We start from the raw sequence: 8,633 nt of genomic DNA on the forward strand, positions 1-8,633 counted from the left end.
ATATAAACACTTTAGATGAAGAAGGTGCTTGATAAGAGATGTCAGGGATACCTTGTCTCAATAAGGGACATTGAGACTGAGGTTAGGCCTTGTAAAAGCACCGGCATAGGGAGGACAAAATTTTTTGGTTACCAGGTATGACAATTTCGAGGATGAAATTTTTATAAGGTGTGGGGAATTTGAAACTCACCTCTAAGTCATGTCTAATTCTAACTTGTGTAATGCCTAGTTCAAGTTCAACTACAATATATGCCTTCGTGATATGGGCATTGTCTGTCGAGGAAATGGATCAACTCCTCATCTCACTAACACTAGACTCTAAAGAACTAGACTCTAAAGAACCATCTAATATATCCCTTGTGGAATCCGAAGAGCCTGGAGAAACCTCACACATTGCCTTTGCATGTGAAGGATGTGGGATAGAGCACATAAAGAATTTGTCTATATCAGATGCTGAACAATAGGTAATAACCCTCTCCAGTTATTCAAACAAAAATTCTTTTTCGTAATCTGTGTTGATCGACCGTGTTTATCGGACTGCTACTATAGACTGGTCGTGTGGGCTTAATATTTAGTTTTTACCCCGTGGGCCCTGCACGTTCTAATTTTGTTAAAACCCCCATGTCGTATTGTGAGGACCCGTTCCCAGAACTGCGCTCACGTTCCCTCCTAGGCGCTTGGTTTGGACGGGGGATTGGGTTATGCCCCTCGGTTGGAGAGAGAGAAGGAATGCGTCTTCTCAAAGTTCATGATTTATCAGGGGATGGGGGTCATACAATTAATTGAAATGGAGTCGCCACCTAGGATTAGGGCCTAGGACCCATTGGTGTAGCTTTGTTTGGTCTGGTCAGAGATTCGGGGTAAGTGGTCAGGTTACGAGAGTGGGAAGGTGTTAGGCACCCATCTCGCCTGGTAAAATCGGTCTTTCTACTAGATGCTAGTTTTCAAATATTCTCCCTTTATAAATGTCCTATTCCCACGTGTATACCTAAAATGATGCACAAACTACTTAAAGTTAAACTAATTTAAATTAACTATTGTACACTACACAAGAGTAATTTAAAAGTCTACATTGTTACAAAATTAAAATGCAATGAAAGAGATGTGTACCTGTATGCTTTAAAACAATACAATTATATGGGACAGATCGCATCCCCCAGCTCAGGTGGAGGCAAAAGACTGGCTTTGTCCTTCATCGGATAGAGTAACAGCGTCAGACAGTAATTGCCTGGATATCAGGCAGAATAACAACGTCAAAAAATCTTTGGAGAGTAATCACCCTGATATCGGGCAGTGTAACGACGTACGGGTGTCAGGTACTAAAACCACATACAGAATAACTGCGTCAGAAAGCTTTGGAAACTAGGCTCCTCAGGTATCGAACCGAGTAACGGCGTATAGGTATTGGTTACTAAGACCTCGGACAGAATAACTGCGTTGAAAAGCTTCAAAAACTAGGAATTAGGACATCGGACAGGGTGACTAGGCCATGGGTGGCTTCGGAGTTTTGGGCAAAAACAAGTTAGGAAAGGCGGGTCCGGGGGACTCGGAGTCTGGACAGAGGGACGAGGCTCGAAAGCTCAAAATTGAACAGGGGTAGGGACTTCGTTTGGCCTGGTCAGAGATTCAGGGTAAGTGGCCAGGTTACGAGAGTGGGAAGGTGTTAGGCACTCACCTCACCCGGTAAAACTGGTCTTTCTACTAGATGTTGGTTTTCAAAAATTCTCCCTTTATAATGTCCTATTCCCACATGTATAGCTAAAATGATGCACAAACTACTTAAAGTTAAACTAATTTATATTAACTACTGTACACTACACAAGAATAATTTAAAAGTCTATATTGTTACGAAATTAAAATGCATTGAAAGAGATGTGTACCTGTATGCTTTAAAACAATACAATTATATGGGACAGATCGCGTCCCTCAGCTTAGGTGGAGGCAAAAGACTGGTTTTATCCTTCGTCGGATAGAGTAATAGTGTCAGAAAGTAATTGTCTGGATATCAGATAGAATAACGGCGTCAAAAAATCTTTGGAGAGTAATCATCCGGATGTCGGGCAGCATAACGGCATACGGGTGTCGGGTACTAAGACCTCGGACAGAATAACGGGGTAAGAAAGCTTTAGAAACTAGGCTTCTTGGGTATCGAACAGAGTAACAATGTATGGGTCTCGGGTACTAAGATCTCGGACAGAATAATGGCATCGAAAAGCTTCAGAAACTAGGAATTAGGACGTCGGGCAGGGTGACTAGGCCAAGGGTGGGTTCGGAGTTTTAGGCGAAAATAGGTTAGGAAAGGTGGGTCCGGGGGACCCGAACTCTGGACAGAGGGATGAGGCTCGAAAGCTCAAAATTGGATAAGGGCAGGGCCCCAAAACTAGGAAAAAAAGAAAAAAACTGAAAACTGGAGCTCTGGGGGTCCCCCCTCTCCTCAACTTGAGACTTGTTGAAATGAGGGGTGGGGGGTATTTATACGTAAAATTTCCATCCTGCCGAAAAATAAAAAAAACTTCACTTTGGGTACTCGACGGCACCGCGGGTCGGGGCGCGGCGCTGCCCTTGCTGTACTACTGCCAGGCGCAATGCTGCTGCCCAGTGTCGTAGCCGGGCACGGTGCCGGCGCTCAGTGCCGCGGCCTTGCACGATGCTGCTGGTTCAGGGCTTTAGGCTAGGGCGTCGTATAGGGTCGTTCTGGGGATGCGGGGGGACCATGGGTGGAAACGAGGTGGAATAGGGGGTGTCCGAGTCACTTCGAAGGGAAAGAGTATTTAAAGGGCATTGCCAGTCTTTGGTGTCCGATTGTCATCATCGCTAGGGGGTGAAAAAATCCGGCGTCTACACATACATCATTACGATCCAAATAACACCCGAGACATAATATTTCAGTTTTGGCATCAGAATCCATTTAAAACATAAATCACTTTTCAACAACTCATTTTTTTATAGCCCTTAACCAAACATGCCCTAAGGGCTATGGTATATAAACACAACACTTAGCTTTGAAAATTCATTTCTCAAAGACTATAGCTGAAATCGGTTTTTGAAGGAGAAGAAGCTAGGAGAGAGAGAGTTTGGAGACCCCCTTATTTGGGCTGCATGCTACCAATTTCTCTTCCCATTTGTGTTAATCATCAATAGGTAACCTCTCAACCCCTTCCATGGCTTTCAATTCTATTTTTAGTCATCTATTAAGCTCTGTTTTACTAGTCATCCAAAAAAAAAAGCTCTGTTTTATTGTTCTTGAGTTGTTACAACTCAATTCTTCAAATCCCCATTCAATGCATCCCAATTCTTGCTTGGAATTGTAATTGCATGTATGATCCTTTGATCATGCATGCATTTAGTGCAAATTAACCTAAAACATATGTTCATAGTCTCCCCTAACCTCTCTAGACCCTTAGAATTGGTTTAGAGACCAAACTAGCCAAATTTTGCAAAAATATGGGTTCTGTCAAGGACCCGTATGGAAAGCGCCAGACGTCTGGACATTGATAGGGCCAGATAATTTGAGTCCCTGTTGTGTAGTGTGTTTGACCCAGTTTGGGCTGGGTTTTGGATGCATGACCTGTGTGGTCTATTCTAACCCTCTGTAACATCTTACTAGGGCCTTCCTACTACCTTGAATTGCCTCTTTGATTTGGGAAAAACTCTTCTAATTACTTGGCTCATTCCAAAGTCTAAGGTGAGTTGGGGTTTTGAATTAATTTCTATGTTCGTATGTAATCATGCTTGTATTTGTATGATCCTCATGCATGCACCATGGACAACATCTAATTTTTGTCTCTCATTGTATGATCATGCAGCCTATTGTTAGTTCTAGGTTCCATTTATGATCAATTAGAATGTTGTTAGTTTTATATGTTTATCACTATTTCTGAAATTATGTATTATGAGATGATGGCTACTTGTGGATGCTTCTATCAAACATGTTGGTTATGAAATCAGAAATCATGGATAATTGTTAGTAAATGCATCATGTCATGATGTACATATATAAAAGTTCCTCTGTCCTTAAGTGGACGTGTATATGGAACACAGGGAAGTCTTGGATATAGCATGTCATCATTTAGAAAATGCATGGTTAGGGAAAACCCTAAGCTATAACCCTTACCAGCAGGGGTTTAGGTGTTGGGTAATCAAGCACCCGATGGTTTGAGTAGAGGGTATACCAAGATCGGGGTGTGTAGACACCTCATTTTGTCTTTCCCCCTGGAGGTTTTCTATAATGATGATTAGCACCCTTAAGGCCTAGAGCCGGTGTAGCTATGGATGTAGCATTAGTGTGCACTATTCGAATCCGTCTACCGATCGTCCATTCCCCTTGTCGGAGCCAAATCCAGAGCCTCCAAGCCCTCCAAGAACCCCTGGAAAGGCAAGCCCTGACCCAGACCCCTTGGAACTAGCCTATCCCTGCTTAGAATCTGGCCCAAACAGCCCAAACCATGCCTGTCGACACTGAAACCCAGATCGATACTCAAAGGCCCCGAGTCAACACTGAACCCACCTTCCATCGACATCAAGCCATGCCCCTTCACCGTCGGATAGAACATCTCAACTGTCTATCCTACTTTGACATTCAACCAATGATATTCGACAGCCAAACACCAACCCTTGATGTTGAGTCCTATTTATCGACAGCCACTCGATGTCGACTCGGGAAATTTCAATGTCGAATCTCTGTAAATCCGAGAAGCCCAAACTTGCCATGTTTAGCCTCGATTTTGATTTTTTTCACGATCAAGCCTATTTTTGGCACCTTGGATCCCAATCTTGCCTCCCTTAGGCCCCAAGAAACGTTCCATAAGGCAATAAAACACATACCACCCATCCATTGCCCCTTACCTTAACTTTACACCCACCGTTGATGCAAACACCCCCTATTTGGATGATCTGGATCAACCCAGCCATACCGACACGAATTTGGGACTGCACACACCCCTCTACATCTATAAATACATCCCTTCTCATGTTGAGGAGGGTTACACACACCTTTTATGAGCTTTGCCTAGTCCCCAGTTCAGAGATAGTACTCCCTTACACCCATACATAACATAGCATTCAAGCGCTTTGAAGCCTACCACTAGCATACCACTCTCTTCACCTCTTGAGTACTACAATCCTACTTGAGACTTCAAGATCAAGGCTTGGAGACACAGATCTGGTAATCTCAGCTTGAAAATGAAGTATTCACTTACAAAGAGATAAGAGAAGTCCTCCTATAAGCGGCAATACTTGCTCTATGTACAAATCTCCTGAGTTACAAAAGGGAAACCTCCACACCATTGTTTTCATTTAACTAGGTAAGTTTCCCTTGGCCTCTTAATTCTATTTAATACATGTCATTTTTCGCTTAACTTCCATCTTGCATCTCCTAAGGAAGTGTGATCCCATCTTTCTAGATGGTGATCACACCTCTTTTCTTTCTTTATCTTTATTTTTCTTATATCGTACCTCATCTTTTAGTATGCATACATCCTTTCACATGATCCCCATCCCTCATAGTATAAAACTCGTCCATGCATTCATTCTCACTAGTTCCTTCACATGCCATGCACGTATGTTCTTATATTTTATTTTCAGTTTCCATGCTTCACCATGCACATGTATTGAGTCACCATTTTTACATACGTGTATCCATTGCACCAACATGCTTAGCTTAGAGTCATCCATGCTTAGGTTATTTAGGATTTGAGTCCCCTATTATTATTTTTACATTCTTGTATACTAACCCTTACCTTGCAGCCGAACCTCTAGGTATGTGTTTCTCCACCTCCCCTGCAGTTTACTTTCTTACAGTTTTTCTTGCATTTTTTATCCTCCCCAAAAGCATGTTAAAACATTACCTATGCCTAGCAATAGAAAGACCGGTAAGTCTGGACAGACTGGGGTGCCTAATACCTTCCTTGGACCATAACTTGACTCGTACCAAGATCAATGGACCATTTGTCTCCAATGGGCATTGCATGAGAGTCATTACATTACAATTTTGGGTCCTAAACCCTCCTCTAGGTGGCGACTCCCCTATATACGTTTCACCTCTCTCCCATCTCTCTCTTCCCCCTGACACGTGGGATGAGGTAGAGGACACATGGTGAACCCTCGCCACCGCGGCCATTTGTCCTTATAGTGGCGACTCCATTGGGGACTACTTTTGCTTGTGTAAAATAGGTCAGACTTTTGATGTACTTGGCATATATGTTGTATTATTTTAACATGGTTTTTTCTTTTATTGTATGCTTTTGGATGCTAATTTTTATGCACTAACTTGCATCATATTTGCATACACTATCACACACCATTGGTCATCCAACAACGTATGATTTAAACCCGTTACTTACACCTCGTAGCGTAACCCTGAGCCTGGCGTGTAGAAACACGATTTACCCTTGGTGACACTACAACTCTTGGCACTGCACCTTTTGCTATATTAAAGAGGCTTGCACCACTTTACCGCTTGATCATCTCCCTGAGCCTGGCGTGTAGAAACACGATTTACCCTTGGTGACACTACAACTCTTGGCACTGCACCTTTTGCTATATTAAAGAGGCTTGCACCACTTTACCGCTTGATCATCTTACTCATAGGAGTGGTGAGAGGTATATAGGAGCACCTTGCTAAGGGAACCCTTTTTCAATCCTATTAACCTTTAACCAACATGCATCATGTAGGGATCTAGAACCCAACGCTTAGTTCACGACACACTAACTGTTCTATCATTTGAGAATTGAACCGGCACTTTGTTGACCTTGTTCTTAATCGGCTTGATCAACCTTGATCTCATCTTGGGCCCGCTTTACCAATTTGTGGCACTTGATGTGTGGGCCAACATAGAACTTGATCAACTTAGCGCCTACACTTACTAACCCTTGTTTGGGATTGGTGTGCTTGTTGTGAACTTGTTTGTGCTTCATATTGCATATCATACTTTCTCTAGGGTGACAAAATAGGGGTATGAGGTTCACCATAGGTCTAATTTCTTTCCAATCTTCCCTTTTGGTCTAATCGTGACTCTATTTCATTAGGAACCATTACTTCGGGACGACAGGATACTGATTCTACAACTAGTTGGACTAGGATTGGAGAAGACTAGTTCGTGTTTCAAGCCCCCTTGAACCAGAACTGGATGATGAAACTGTCCATATGGATATTGAGGAATTGAAGACCCAAATGCAACTTTTAGTGGGCTTAGTGACCAAATTGGCAACAAGTGCTCCCACTCCAACACTACCATAAGCCAGTCCAGACCAAAGTTGTACGTGTCTCCATGGAGGGTCTTCATAAAACCCTAATCTGGCCTTAGAAGATCAGGTCATCACATCCGGGCTACAACCTACTGTTGACATGGTTGAAACCCGACTCCTAAAGCAAAAGGTTGAGAAACTGGAACATACTGTGAAGAATGTGAATGGGGTGGAGGATTAGATGATTGACTCTGAAGGACTTTATTTCTTCCCTGAAGCACATTTATCTAAGGGTTTTAAGTGGAAATCCAAAAAGTTTGATGGAACCGGTGATCCATGAGCCCACCTTAGGGTGTACGCAGGCCAACTGAGAATCCAGAACTTTTCTGAACAGCAAATGGGCCAAGCATTCCAAATGTCCTTAACCGGGCCCGCCTTGAGATGGCTCATGTCTTTAGACTCTTCTCAAACCCGCACTTGGGATGACATGGTAAAGGCCCTGAAGAACTAGTACTCATATAATACTGAGATGGAGTTGACCCATCGAGATTTGGAGACCACCAAGTAAGAGGCTAACGAAGGGTTTACTCAATACTAGATGAGGTTTAGGTCCAAGGCTGCATTGATGTGGGACCGGCCCACGGAGAAAGAGCAAGTGAAGATGATCATTAAGAATTTTCAAATGTCTTACAAGACTCATCTGTTTGCTCAACCTTTGACCACTTTTGAGGCCTTGTTTGAAGCGGACCAGCAAGTTGAAGATGCCTTGAACCCTCCTGACTTGATTCAAGGGAACCCCAAGCAAGGCATAACATTGAACAACCAGTGAACCGGGGCTGGTAAGAAGACCTTTTCAAACAAGAACACTGAGGTAAATGTGGTGGCACCAACCATAGAGGCCCCACTTCTGATTGAGAACAACACTCCAGGGGCAGGAGCAGATTGACCAAGAGGCAATTTACAGATGTAGGCATGCTGCTAAGTCTAGTCCTTAAGAAGTTGATCCAAAATGGACTCTTGACCAAGATCCAACCGGCTAACTTGTTAAACCCATTACCAAAATGGTACAAGCCCAACCTCTTTTGCAAGTTCCATCAACAAAATATGCATTTGACTGATGACTGCTACTAGTTGAAGCATGCTGTCCAAGATCTTCTTGATGAGGGGAAGTTCGCAGTCCAATCAGACCAACCCAATGTTTAAAACAACCCCCTTCCGCCACACGATGGGAACTCTAAGTCCATTAACAACCTAGAAAAGAGGAGGATCAGCCTGTTAATCTACAAGCCTTGATCACACTGGTCGAGAACCAGTCAGATCCCCTGGTTACAGAATGGACTGAAGAATTAGTCCAAGCCCTAACTGCTCTTGTCCTAGCGGAAGCCTTGCCGGATGATGTCCTCATGATAAATATAGGGGTTGATAGTAATGAAGATTCCCAAGACTTT

The sequence above is a fragment of the Telopea speciosissima genome, chromosome 8 (assembly GCF_018873765.1).
Source record: "Telopea speciosissima isolate NSW1024214 ecotype Mountain lineage chromosome 8, Tspe_v1, whole genome shotgun sequence".
Lineage (NCBI taxonomy): Eukaryota > Viridiplantae > Streptophyta > Magnoliopsida > Proteales > Proteaceae > Telopea > Telopea speciosissima.